Below are 13,949 nucleotides of genomic sequence, written 5' to 3' on the forward strand. Positions count from 1 at the left end.
TAACCTGCCATTCTTTTGTTGCAAAAGTGTGAGCCTTGATCACTCACGATTGCTTGTGGTGATCCAAAGTGGTATATAATGTTATTCCGAACAAAAGAAAGCACTACATTAGCATCATCAGTCCTAGTGGGAATTGCCTCCACCCACTTGGAAATATAGTCAACGGCTAGAAAAATATACATGAAACCATTAGAATTTGGGAAGGGTCCCATAAAGTCAATACCCCAAACTTAAAAAATCTCACAAAATAACATAGTTTGTTGGGGAGTTTCATCCTTTTTGGAGATATTAGCAAATCTAAGGCATGGTAGACAAGATTTGCAAAAGAGAGAAGCATCTTTGAAAAGAGTAGACCATCCAAAGCCACAATCCAAGACCTTCCGAGCCGTCCTTTGAAGACCAAAATGGCCACCACCCTCAGAAGAGTGGCAAGCCTCCAAGATAGCTTGATGCTCGGATTGTGGTATGCACCTTCGAATTACTTGATCGGCACCACATATCTATAAGTGCAGATCATCCCATACATAATATTTGGATTCGCTTTTAAGCTTATCCTTTTAATGTTGGGAGAAATCCAGAGGAAAGGTGCGAGAAACCAAGTAATTGATAATAGGTGCATACCAAGGGATAACTTTGGAGATTGCTAGCAAGCCCTCAAGAGGGAAGGTATCATTAATAGGAGTGGCATCACCCTTTGTGTGCTCAAGGCTACTCAAGTGGTCCGCCACTAAGTTTTGCGAACCACTCCTATCTTTGATTTCAAGGTCAAATTCTTGCAATAGCAACACCCATCTTATCAACCTTGGTTTGGATTCCTTTTTGGCCAACAAATATTTCAATGCCACATGATCCGAGTATACTACCACCTTAGAACCAAGTAAATAAGCCCGAAATTTATCCAAGACAAATACAATAGCTAACAATTCTTTCTTGATGGTAGTATAATTGGATTGTGCTCCATCTAAAGTTTTAGAGGCATAGGCAATAACATAAGGAATTTTACCTTCGCACTAACCTAAAGCCATTCCCACCGCATAGTTTGAGGCATCACACATGATCTGGAATGGTCTAGTCCAATCCGATCCTCGCACTATGGGAGCTTGGGTCAAAGCAATTTTGAGATTGTCAAAGGCCTCCATGCATTCTTCACTTAGATCAAAATTAACATCCTTTTGCAACAATCGAGAGAGAGGTAATGCCACCTTACTAAAGTCCTTAATAAACCACCGGTAAAAACTTGCATGTCCAAGAAATGCATGGACTTCCCTCACAGAAGAGGGGTAAGGCAAACTAAAAATAACATTGATCTTTGCCGGATCAACAAAAATCCCTTCTTTAGAGACAAAGTGCCCTAAAACAATACATTGTCTAACCATAAAATGGCATTTCTCAAAATTCAACACAAGGTTTGATTTAGTACACTTTTCTAACACTTTTGCAAGATTGTCTAAGCAAAGATCAAAAGAGTCCCCATACATGCTAAAGTCGTCCATGAACACCTCCATGCATTGCTCCAAAAGATCCGCAAATATACTCATCATACACCTTTAGAACGTAGCCGGTGCGTTGCACAAGCAAAATGGCATTCTCTTATACGCATACGTTCTGAAGGGGCATGTGAAAGTTGTTTTTTCTTGGTCTTGGGGAGCAATGTGAATTTGGAAATAACTGGAATATCCATCTAAGAAACAATAATGAGACTTATCACATAGGAGATTGGTGCACGAAATTGTGATCTCAATGGTGCCAACAACTTGGTATGCACAATTGTAATCTCAATTCTTTTTCACAACTTCCCACATCTAACCAGCAAGTGCACTAGGTCATCCAAGTAATAAACGTTACGTGAGTAAGGGTCGATCCCACGGAGATTGTCGGCTTGATGCAAGCTATGGTCATCTTGTAAATCTCAATCAAGCAGATACAAATGGTTATGGAGTTTTGATAATTAAAAGATAAATAAACATAAAATAAAGATAGAGATACTTATGTAATTCATTGGTGGGAATTTCAGATAAGCGTATGGAGATGCGTTATTCCTTCTGAATCTCTGCTTTCCTACTGCCTTCGTCCAATCCTTCATACTCCTTTCTATGGCAAGCTGTATGTTGGGTGTCACCGTTGTTAATGGCTACTTCCTGTCTTCTCAGTGAAAATGGTCCTCTACGGTTTCTGTACCGCTAATCAACTGTCGGATTTCTCGTCTCGGATGAAAATACCATGCACAGATATCGTATGGCTAATCAGCTATTGGTTCTTGATCATGTATGAATAGGATTTACTATCTTTTACGTTTGTCACCACACCCTACAGTCACCAGTTTAAAGCTCGTCATAGTCATCCCATCCCATATCCTACTCGGAATACCACAAACAAGGTTTAGACTTTCTGGATCTTAGAAATTCTGCCAATGGATTCTAGCCTATACCACGAAGATTCTAATCTCAGATTCAGATAACCATTGTCAGAGGGGAGTCGATGTGAATCGTTGATTAGAAACCCAAGAGATATACATTCAAGCTTGTTTTCATGTAAAACGGAAGTGGTTGTCAGTCAAGTGTTCATAAGTGAGAATGGTGATGAGTGTCATATAATCATCACATTCGTCATGTTCTTGTGTGCGAATAAATATCTTAGAATAGAATAAGCATGAATTGAATAGAAGAACAATAGTACTTTGCATTAATACTCGAGGAACAGCAGAGCTCTACACCTTAATCTATGGTTTGTAGAAACTCCATCGTTGAAAATACATAAGAACAAGGTCTAGGCATGGCTGATAAACCACTATTTTATGGTTTATATTGTGTTTTATTGAGTGGTTTTATCAAGCTTTTCACCCACTTATTCATATGATTTGCATGTATTTATAATTCCTTCCTAAAAATATCCTGTGATTAATAACTTGCTTCCTAAGGACCTTTTAGTTGTATATTTTTATGTTCCTTCGTACCATTCGATGCCGTGATCTGTATGTTAAGTGTTTCAGGCTTCATAGGGCAGGAATGGCGTAAGGAATGAAGAGGAAGCATGCAAAAATGAAAAGAACACAAGGAATTGAGGAGATGACCAGCGAGAAGTCACGCGGCCGCATGGCTCACGCGACCGCGCAAAATAGAAGGAATTACCGTGACGCGCTCGTGTGCCTGACGCGATCGCGCGGATTGGAAGCTGCACGAATGACGCGAATGCGTGGACAACACGCACGCTTGGTATGAGAAATGCTGAGTGACGCGAACACGTGGACGACGCGGACGCGTGACGTGCGCGATCTGCAGAATTACAGAAGTCGCTGGCACAGATTCCGGGCCGCATTTCAACCTAGTTTTCAGCCCAGAAACACAGATTAAAGTCAGGGAACATGCAAAGACTCAAGACATCAAAAATCACTAAATCATTATTCATAATTTTAGGTTTTAGATGTAGTTTTTAGAGAGAGAGGTTCTCTCCTCTCTCTTAGGATTTAGGATTAGGATTTCTATTAGGATTAGGATTGTTTCTTCATACCAGGTTCAAAAATTTATGTTTCTCTTCTATTTTTGTCTACTCTGAAGCTTTTATTTGTATTTGATTTATGTTGCCCAATTGGCTTATGAACTTTTCCATGTTAGAATTGACATTTTCATGCAATTTGAGGTATTCTAGATATTTATGATTTTAGTTTAGCTTTCTATATTCTTGGCTTTGGTTGATTAATTGGTAACTCTTGAGTTGTCAAACTCATCGTGATTGATAATTGCTATTTTTGCTAATTGAATTGAATTCCAATAACTCTAGTCCTTTCTTAGGAATTGACTAGGACCTGAGGATCAAACTAATTAATCTGCTTGACTTTCCTTTGCTTTAGTAAGGGTTAACTAAGTGGGATTAAAACTCAATTCTCATCACCATCGATAAGGATAACTAGGATAGGACTTCCAATTTCTCATATCTTGCCAAGAGTTTATTTTACAGTTATTTATTTATTTTACTTGTCATTTATTATACTTCTTCCTTACTTTTAAAACCCCAATTTACAAGACTCATAACCAATAATAAGAACATACTTTCCTGCAATTCCTTGAGAAGACAACCCGAGGTTTGAATACTTCGGTTTATAAATTTATTGAGTTTTGTTACTTGTGACAACCAAAACATTTGTACGAAGGGATTTTCTGTTGGTTTAGAATCTATACTCACAATGCGACTGTATTTTTACAAAATTCTTTACTAGCAAAAATCCTAACGTCAATGGCCAAATGGCCAGCCTCCCCAAATGGCATATGAATTCGAAAATAGGGAAAAAGACACTTATACAATAGTAAAAAGTTCTATTTATACTAAACTAGTTGCCTAGGTTTAAAAAAAATAAGTCTAAGTGCATAAATCCACTTCCGGGGCCCACTTGGTGTGTTCTTGGGCTGAGCTTTGAAGCTTTCATGTGTAGAGACTTTTCATGGAGTTAAACGCCACTTTCAGCCTGTTTTGGGCGTTTAACTCTACCTTGTAACCTGATTCTGGCGTTTAACGCCAGAATAGGGCAGGAAGTTGGCGTTTGAAAGCCAGTTTGCGTCGTCAAAACTCAAGCAAAGTATGGACTATTATATATTGCTGGAAAGCCCTGGATGACTATTACAACGCTGTTGAGAGCGCGCCATTTGGGTTTCTTTAGCTCCAATAAAATCCACTTTGAGTGCAGGGAGGTCAGAATCCAACAGCATCAGCAGTCCTTTTTCAGCCTCTGAATTAAATTTTTGCTCAGGTCCCTCAATTTCAGCCAGAAAATACCTGAAATTACAAAAAAACACACAAACTCATAGTAATGTCCAGAAATGGGAATTTTGATTAAAAACTAATAAAGATATACTAAAAAGTAGCTAGATCCTACTAAAAACTATCTAAAAATAATGCCAAAAAAGCGTATAAATTATCCGCTCATCACAACACCAAACTTAAATTGTTGCTTGTCCCCAAGCAACTGAAAACAAAATAGGATAAAAAGAAGATAATATACCATGAATCTCACAATATCAATGAAACTTAGTCCCAATTTGATTAGCGGGGCTGGTAGCTTTTTGCTTCTGAACAGTTTTGGCATCTCACTTTATCCTTTGAAATTCAGAATGATTGACATCTGTAGGAACTCAGAATTTTAGATAGTGTTATTGATTCTCCTAGTTCAGTATGTTGATTCTTGAACACAACTACTTTATGAGTCTTGGCTGTGGCCCTAAGCACTTTGTTTTCTAATATAACCACTGGATACATAAATGCCACAGACACATAACTGGGAGAACCTTTTCAGATTGTGACTCAGCTTTGCTAAAGTCCCCAGTTAGAGGTGTCCAGAGTTCTTAAGCACACTCTTTTTGCTTTGGATAACGACTTTAACCACTCAGTCTCAAGCTTTTCACTTAGACCTTCATGACACAAGCACATGGTTAGGGACAGCTTGATTTAGCCGCTTAGGCCTGGATTTTATTTTCTTGGGCCCTCCTTTCCATTAATGCTCAAAGCCTTGGATCCTTTTTACCCTTGCATTTTGGTTTAAAGGGCTATTGGCTTTTTCTTCTTGCTTTTTCTTTTTCTTTCTTTCTCTTTTTTTTTTGCCATATTTTTTTTCACTACTTTTTCTTGCTTCAAGAATCAATTTCATGATTTTTCAGATTATCAATAAAATTTCTCTTTGTTCATCATTCTTTCAAGAGCCAACAATTTTAACATTCATAAACTTCACTATCAAAAATATGCACTATTGAAGCATTTATTCAGAAAACAAAAATTATTGCCACCACATCAAAATAATTAAATTAATTTCAAGATAAAATTTGAAGTCCAAGTACTTCTTGTTCTTTTGTAATGAGGCACATTTTTCATCTAAGAGAGGTCAAGGATTCATGAAATTATTCATAGCTTTAAGACATAGACACTATACACTAATGATCATGTAATGAAGACACAAACATAGATAACACATAAAGCATTAAATTCGAAAAAACAAAAAATAGGAACAAGGAAATCAAGGAACGGGTCCACCTTAGTGATGGCGACTAGTTCATCCTCTTGAAGATCTAATGGAACGCCTGAGCTCCTCAATATCTCTTCTTTGCCTTTGTTGCTCCTCCCTCATAGCTCTTTGATCTTCTCTAATTTCATGGAGAATGATGGAGTGCTCTTGGTGCTCCACCCTTAGTTGGTCCATGTTGTAACTCAAGCCTTCCAAAGAAGTGTTGAGTTGCTCCCAATAGTTATGTGGAGGAAAATGCATCCCTTGAGGCATCTCAGGGATTTCATGAGGAATTTTCTCATGTTCTTGTTGAGGTCCATGATTGGGCTCTCTTGTTTGCTCCGTCCTCTTTTTAGTGATAGGCTTGTCCTCTTCAATAAGGATGTCTCCTTCTATGTCAATCCCAGCCAAATTGCATAGGTGACAAATGAGATGAGGAAAGGCTAACCTTGCTAAAGTGGAGGACTTTTCAGCCAGCTTGTAGAGTTCTAGAGGTATGATATCATAAACTTCCACTTCCTTCCCAATCATGATACTATGGATCATGATGGCTGGTGTGCGAAATTGTGATCACTACTTTTCACAACTCAAATAATCCCTAGTAATGGCTCCAAAAACTTGGTGCTCAATACCATGACATAAACACAACTTTGCACAACTAACCAGCAAGTGCACTGGGTCGTCCAAGTAATAAACCTTACGCGAGTAAGGGTCGATCCCACGGAGATTGTTGGTATGAAGCAAGCTATGGTCACCTTGTAAATCTTAGTCAGGCAGACTCAAATGGGTATAGATGATGAATAAAACATAAAGATAAAGATAGAGATACTTATGTATATCATTGGTGAGAGCTCCAGATAAGCGTATGAAGATGCTTGTCCCTTCCGTCTCTCTGCTTTCCTACTGTCTTCATCCAATCCTTCTTACTCCTTTCCATGGCAAGCTTATGCAAGGGTTTCACCGTTGTCAGTGGCTACCTCCCATCCTCTCAGTGGAAATGTTCAACGCACCCTGTCATGGCACGGCTATCCATCTGTCGGTTCTCGATCAGGCCAGAATAGAATCCAGTGATTCTTTTGCGTCTGTCACTAACGCCCCGCCCTCAGGAGTTTGAAGCACGTCACAGTCATTCAATCATTGAATCCTACTCAGAATACCACAGACAAGGTTAGACCTTCCGGATTCTCTTGAATGCCGCCATCAGTTCTTGCCTATACCACGAAGACTCTGATCTCACGGAATGGCTGGCTCGTTTGTCAGGCGAGCGCTCGGTTGTCAGGCGATCAACCATGCATCGTGTATCAGGAATCCAAGAGATAAACATTAGAGCCTCGTTTGCTTGTAGAACAAGAGTGGTTGTCAGTCACTTTGTTCATAAGTGAGAATGATGATGAGTGTCACATAATCATCACATTCATCAAGTTCTTGAGTGCGAATGAATATCTTAGAATAAGAACAAGCGGAATTGAATAGAAGAACAATAGTAATTGCATTAATACTCGAGGTACAGCAGAGCTCCACACCTTAATCTATGGTGTGTAGAAACTCCACCGTTGAAAATACATAAGAACAAGGTCTAGGCATGGCCGAATGGCCAGCCTCCCAAAGTGATCAAAAGATCTAAAGAACAAAAGATTCGAAAGATCAGAAGATGAAAATACAATAGTAAAAGGTCCTACTTATAGAGAACTAGTAGCCTAGGGTGTACAGAGATGAGTAAATGACATAAAAATCCACTTCCGGGCCCACTTGGTGTGTGCTTGGGCTGAGCATTGAGCATTTTCGTGTAGAGACTCTTCTTGGAGTTAAACGCCAGCTTTTATGCCAGTTTGGGCGTTTAACTCCCATTTAGGTGCCAGTTCCGGCGTTTAACGCTGGGAATTCTGAAGGTGACTTTGAACGCCGGTTTGGGCCATCAAATCTTGGGCAAAGTATGGACTATCATATATTGCTGGAAAGCCGAGGATGTCTACTTTCCAACACCGTTGAAAGCGTGCTAATTGGGCTTTTGTAGCTCCAGAAAATCTACTTCGAGTGCAGGGAGGTCAGAATCCAACAGCATCTGCAGTCCTTTTCGGTCTCTGAATCAGATTTTTGCTCAGGTCCCTCAATTTCAGCCAGAAAATACCTGAAATCACAGAAAAACACACAAACTCATAGTAAAGTCCAGAAAAGTAAATTTTAATTAAAAACTAATAAAAATATACTAAAAACTCAACTCAAACTACTAAAAACATACTAAAAACAATGCCAAAAAGCGTACAAATTATCCGCTCATCACAACACCAAACTTAAATTGTTGCTTGTCCCCAAGCAAATGAAAATCCAATAAGATAAAAAGAAGAGAATATGCAATGAACTCCAAAAACATCTATGAAGATCAGTATTAATTAGATGAGCGGGGCTTTTAGCTTTTTGCCTCTGAATAGTTTTGGCATCTCACTTTATCCTTTGAAGTTCAGAATGATTGGCTTCTTTAGGAACTCAGAATCCAGATAGTGTCATTGATTCTCCTAGTTAAGTATGATGATTCTTGAACACAGCTACTTATTGAGTCTTGGCCGTGGCCCAAAGCACTCTGTCTTCCAGTATTACCACCGGATACATACATGCCACAGACACATAATTGGGTGAACCTTTTCATATTGTGACTCAGCTTTGCTAGAGTCCCCAATTAGAGGTGTCCAGGGTTCTTAAGCACACTCTTTTTGCCTTGGATCACAACTTTATTTCTTTCTTTTTTTCTTTCTTTTTCTTTTTCTACTTTTTTTTCGTTTTTTTTGTATTCACTGCTTTTTCTTGCTTCAAGAATCATTTTTATGATTTTTCAGATCCTCAGTAACATGTCTCCTTTTTCATCATTCTTTCAAGAGCCAACATTCATGAACCACAAATTCAAAAGACATATGCACTGTTTAAGCATACATTCAGAAAACAAAAGTGTTGCCACCACATCAAAATAATTAATCTGTTATAAAATTCAAGATTCATGCAATTCTTCTCCTTTTCAATTAAGAACATTGTTAGTTTAAGAAAGGTGATGGATTCATAGGACATCCATAACTTTAAGGCATAGACACTAAGACACTAATGATCATAAGACACAAACATGGACAAACATAAAGCATAAATTTTCGAAAAACAAGAAAATAAAGAACAAGGAGATTAAAGAACGGGTCCACCTTAGTGATGGCGGCTTGTTCTTCCTCTTGAAGGTCTTATGGAGTGCTTGAGCTCCTCAATGTCTCTTCCTTGTCTTTGTTGCTCCTCTCTCATGATTTTTTGATCTTCTCTAATTTCATGGAGGAGAATGGAGTGTTCTTGGTGCTCCACCCTTAGTTGTCCCATGTTGGAACTCAATTCTCCTAGGGAGGTGTTAATTTGCTCCCAATAGTCTTGTGGAGGAAAGTGCATCCCTTGAGGTATCTCAGGGATCTCATGATGAGACGGGTCTCTTGTTTGCTCCATCCTCTTCTTAGTAATGGGCTTGTCCTCATCAATGGGGATGTCTTCCTCTATGTCAACTCCAACTGAATAACAGAGGTGACAAATGAGGTGAGGAAAGGCTAACCTTGCCAAGGTAGAGGACTTGTCCGCCACCTTATAGAGTTCTTGAGCTATAACCTCATGAACTTCCACTTCTTCTCCAATCATGATGCTATGAATCATGATGGCCCGGTCTAGAGTAACTTCGGACCGGTTGCTAGTGGGAATGATTGAGCGTTGAATAAACTCCAACCATCCTCTAGCCACGGGCTTGAGGTCATGCCTTCTCAATTGAACCGGCTTCCCTCTTGAATCTCTCTTCCATTGGGCGCCCTCTTCACAAATGTCAGTGAGGACTTGGTCCAACCTTTGATCAAAGTTGACCCTTCTAGTGTAAGGATGTTCATCTCCTTGCATCATGGGCAAGTTGAATGCCAACCTTACATTTTCCGGACTAAAATCCAAGTATTTCCCCCGAACCATAGTAAGCCAATTCTTTGGATCCGGGTTCACACTTTGATCATGGCTCTTGGTGATCCATGCATTGGCATAGAACTCTTGAACCATTAAGATTCCGACTTGTTGAATGGGGTTGGTGAGAACTTCCCAACCTCTTCTTTGGATCTCATGTCGGATCTCCGGATATTCACTCTTTTTGAGTGAAAAAGGGACCTCGGGGATCACCTTCTTCAAGGCCACAACTTCATAGAAGTGGTCTTGATGCACCCTTGAGATGAATCTCTCTATCTCCCATGACTCGGAGGTGGAAGCTTTTGCCTTCCCTTTCCTCTTTCTAGAGGTTTCTCCGGCCTTGGATGCCATAAATGGTTATGGAAAAACAAAAAGCAATGCTTTTACCACACCAAACTTAAAAGGTTTGCTCGTCCTCGAGCAAAAAAAGACAGAAGAGAGTAGAAGAAGAAGAAATGAGGAAGAAGGGAATGGCTTTGTGTTCGGCCAAAGAGGGGGAGAAGTGGTGTTAGGTTGTGTGAAAATGAAGGGGTGAAGAAAGGTTTATATAGGAGAGGGGGGGCTCATGGTTCGGTCATGTATGGGTGGGTTTGGGAGGGAAAGTGGTTTGAATTTGAAGGGTGAGGTAGGTGGGGTTTTATGAAGGATGGATGTGAGTGGTGAAGAGAAAGATGGGATTTGATAGGTGAAGGGTTTTTGGGGAAGAGGTGTTGAGGTGATTAGTGAATGGGTGAAGAAGAGAGAGAGTGGTGGGGTTGGTGGGGATCCTGTGGGGTCCACAGATCCTGAGGTGTCAAGGAAAAGTCATCCCTGCACCAAATGGCATGAAAAAACACGTTTTGAGCCAATTCTGGCGTTAAACGCCGGGGTGGTACCCATTTATGGCGTTTAATGCCAGGTTCTTGCCCTTTTCTGGCGTTTAACGCCAGTCTGGTGCCCCTTTCTGGCGTTAAACGCCCAGAATGGTGCCAGACTGGGCGTTAAACGCCTACCTGCTAGCCTTACTGGCGTTTAAACGCCAGTAGGTTCTTCCTCCAGAGTGTGCTATTTTTCTTCCTGTTTTTCATTCTGTTTTTGCTTTTTCAATTGATTTTGTGACTTCTTATGATCATCAACCTACAAAAAACATAAAATAACAAAAGAAAATAGATAAAATATAACATTGGGTTGCCTCCCAACAAGCGCTTCTTTAATGTCAGTAGCTTGACAGAGGGCTCTCATGGAGCCTCACAGATACTCAGAGCAATGTTGGAACCTCCCAACACCAAACTTAGAGTTTGAATGTGGGGGTTCAACACCAAACTTAGAGTTTGGTTGTGGCCTCCCAACACCAAACTTAGAGTTTGACTGTGGGGGCTCTGCTTGACTCTGATTTGAGAGAAGCTCTTCATGCTTCCTCTCCATGGTGACAGAGGGGTATCCTTGAGCCTTAAACACAAAGGATTCTTCATTCACTTGAATGATCAGTTCACCTCCATCAACATCAATCACAGCCTTTGCTGTGGCTAGGAAGGGTCTGCCAAGGATGATAGATTCATCCATGCATTTCCCAGTCTCTAGGACTATGAAATCAGCAGGGATGTAATGGTTTTCAATCTTCACCAAAACATCCTCTACAAGTCCATAAGCTTGTTTTCTTGAATTGTCTGCCATCTCTAGTGAGATTCTTGCAGCTTGCACCTCAAAGATCCCTAGCTTCTCCATTACAGAGAGAGGCATGAGGTTTACACTTGATCCTAAGTCACACAGAGCCTTCTTGAAGGTCATGGTGCCTATGGTACAAGGTATTGAAAACTTCCCAGGATCTTGTCTCTTTTGAGGTAATTTCTGCCTAGACAAGTCATCCAGTTCTTTGGTGAGCAAAGGGGGTTCATCCTCCCAAGTCTCATTTCCAAATAACTTGTCATTTAGCTTCATGATTGCTCCAAGGTATTTAGCAACTTGCTCTTCAGTGACATACTCATCCTCTTCAGAGGAAGAATACTCATCAGAGCTCATGAAAGGCAGAAGTAAGTCCAATGGAATCTCTATGGTCTCATTTTGAGCCTCAGATTCCCATGGTTCCTCATTGGGGAACTCAGTGGAGGTTAGTGCACGCCCATTGAGGTCTTCCTCAGTGGCGTTCACTTCCTCTTCTTCCTCTCCCAATTCGGCCATGTTGATGGCCTTGCACTCTCCTTTTGGATTTTCTTCTGTATTGCTTGGAAGAGTACTAGGAGGGAGTTCAGTAACTTTCTTGCTCAGCTGTCCCACTTGTGCCTCCAAATTCCTAATGGAGGACCTTGTTTCAGTCATGAAACTTTGAGTGGTTTTGATTAGATCAGAGACCATGGTTGCTAAGTCAGAGGTGTTCTGCTTAGAACTCTCTGTCTGTTGCTGAGAAGATGATGGAAAAGGCTTGCCATTGCTAAACCTGGTTCTTCCACCATTATTGTTATTGAAACCTTGTTGAGGTCTCTCTTGATTCTTCCATGAGAAATTTGGGTGATTTCTCCATGAAGAATTATAGGTGTTTCCATAGGGTTCTCCTACGTAATTCACCTCTTCCATTGAAGGGTTCTCAGGATCATAAGCTTCTTCTTCAGATGAAGCATCCTTAGTACTGCTTGGTGCATTTTGCATTCCAGACAGACTTTGAGAAATCAAATTGACTTGCTGAGTCAATATCTTATTCTGAGCTAATATGGCATTCAGAGTATCAATCTCAAGAACTCCTTTCTTCTGATTTGTCCCATTGTTCACAGGATTCCTTTCAGAAGTGTACATGAATTGGTTATTTGCAACCATTTCAATTAGTTCTTGAGCTTCTGTAGGCGTCTTCTTCAGATGAAGAGATCCTCCAGCAGAGCTATCCAAAGACATCTTAGATAGTTCAGACAGACCATCATAGAAAATACCTATGATGCTCCATTCAGAAAGCATGTCAGAAGGACATTTTCTGATCAATTGTTTGTATCTTTCCCAAGCTTCATAGAGGGATTCTCCTTCCTTCTGTCTGAAGGTTTGGACTTCCACTCTAAGCTTACTCAATTTTTGAGGTGGAAAGAACTTTGCCAAGAAGGCATTGACCAGCTTTTCCCATGAGTCCAGGCTTTCTTTAGGTTGTGAGTCCAACCATGTCCTAGCTCTGTCTCTTACAGCAAAAGGGAATAGCATAAGTCTGTAGACCTCAGGGTCAACCCCATTAGTCTTGACAGTGTCACAGATTTGCAAGAATTCAACTAAAAACTGATGAGGATCTTCCAATGGAAGTCCATGGAACTTGCAATTCTGTTGCATTAGAGAAACTAATTGAGGCTTAAGCTCAAAGTTGTTTGCTCCAATGGCAGGGATAGAGATGCTTCTCCCATAGAAGTCGGGAGTAGGTGCAGTAAAGTCACCCAGCACCTTCCTTGCATTGTTGTTGTTGTTGTTGTTTTTGGCTGCCATGGTTTCTTCTTCCTTGAAGATTTCTGTTAGGTCCTCTACAGAGAGTTGTGCCTTAGCTTCTCTTAGCTTTCGCTTCAAGGTCCTTTCAGGTTCAGGGTCAGCTTCAACAAGAATGCCTTTGTCTTTGTTCCTGCTCATATGAAAGAGAAGAGAACAAGAAAATATGGAATTCTCTATGTCACAGTATAGAGATTCCTTGAGGTGTTAGAGGAAAAGAAAAATAGAAGGAGGAGGTAGAAGAATTCGAACTTAGTGAGATAGAGTTCGAATTGTGCATTGAGAAGGAGTGGTACTCCATAAATAGAAGGATGTGAGAAGAGAGGAAGAGTTTTTCGAAAATTAATTAAAAAGATTTTAAAAACATTTTGAAAAACTTTAATTTGATTTTCGAAAAACAAGAGTGAGAAAGAGATCAAGTAATTTTTGAAAAAGATTTGAAATTAGAAATAAAAAAGATATGAAAAAAAAAATTATTTTGAAGAAGATGTGATTAAAAAGATTTGATTGAAAAGTTATGCTTTTAAAAAGATATGATTGAAAAGATATGATTTGAAAATAATTTAAAAAGATTTGATTT

General features: G+C 39.9%; 1 non-coding gene across 1 annotated transcript; it reads left to right on the forward strand.

Moving 5' to 3' along the window:
• Nucleotides 1–12,859: 12,859 nt before the first annotated feature.
• LOC130958662 (small nucleolar RNA R71) lies at nt 12,860–12,967 on the forward strand. The gene has a single exon (XR_009077773.1). It is a non-coding gene; the product is annotated as a small nucleolar RNA R71 (small nucleolar RNA).
• Nucleotides 12,968–13,949: the final 982 nt, after the last annotated feature.

The sequence above is a fragment of the Arachis stenosperma genome, chromosome 10, assembly GCF_014773155.1.
Source record: "Arachis stenosperma cultivar V10309 chromosome 10, arast.V10309.gnm1.PFL2, whole genome shotgun sequence".
NCBI lineage: Eukaryota > Viridiplantae > Streptophyta > Magnoliopsida > Fabales > Fabaceae > Arachis > Arachis stenosperma.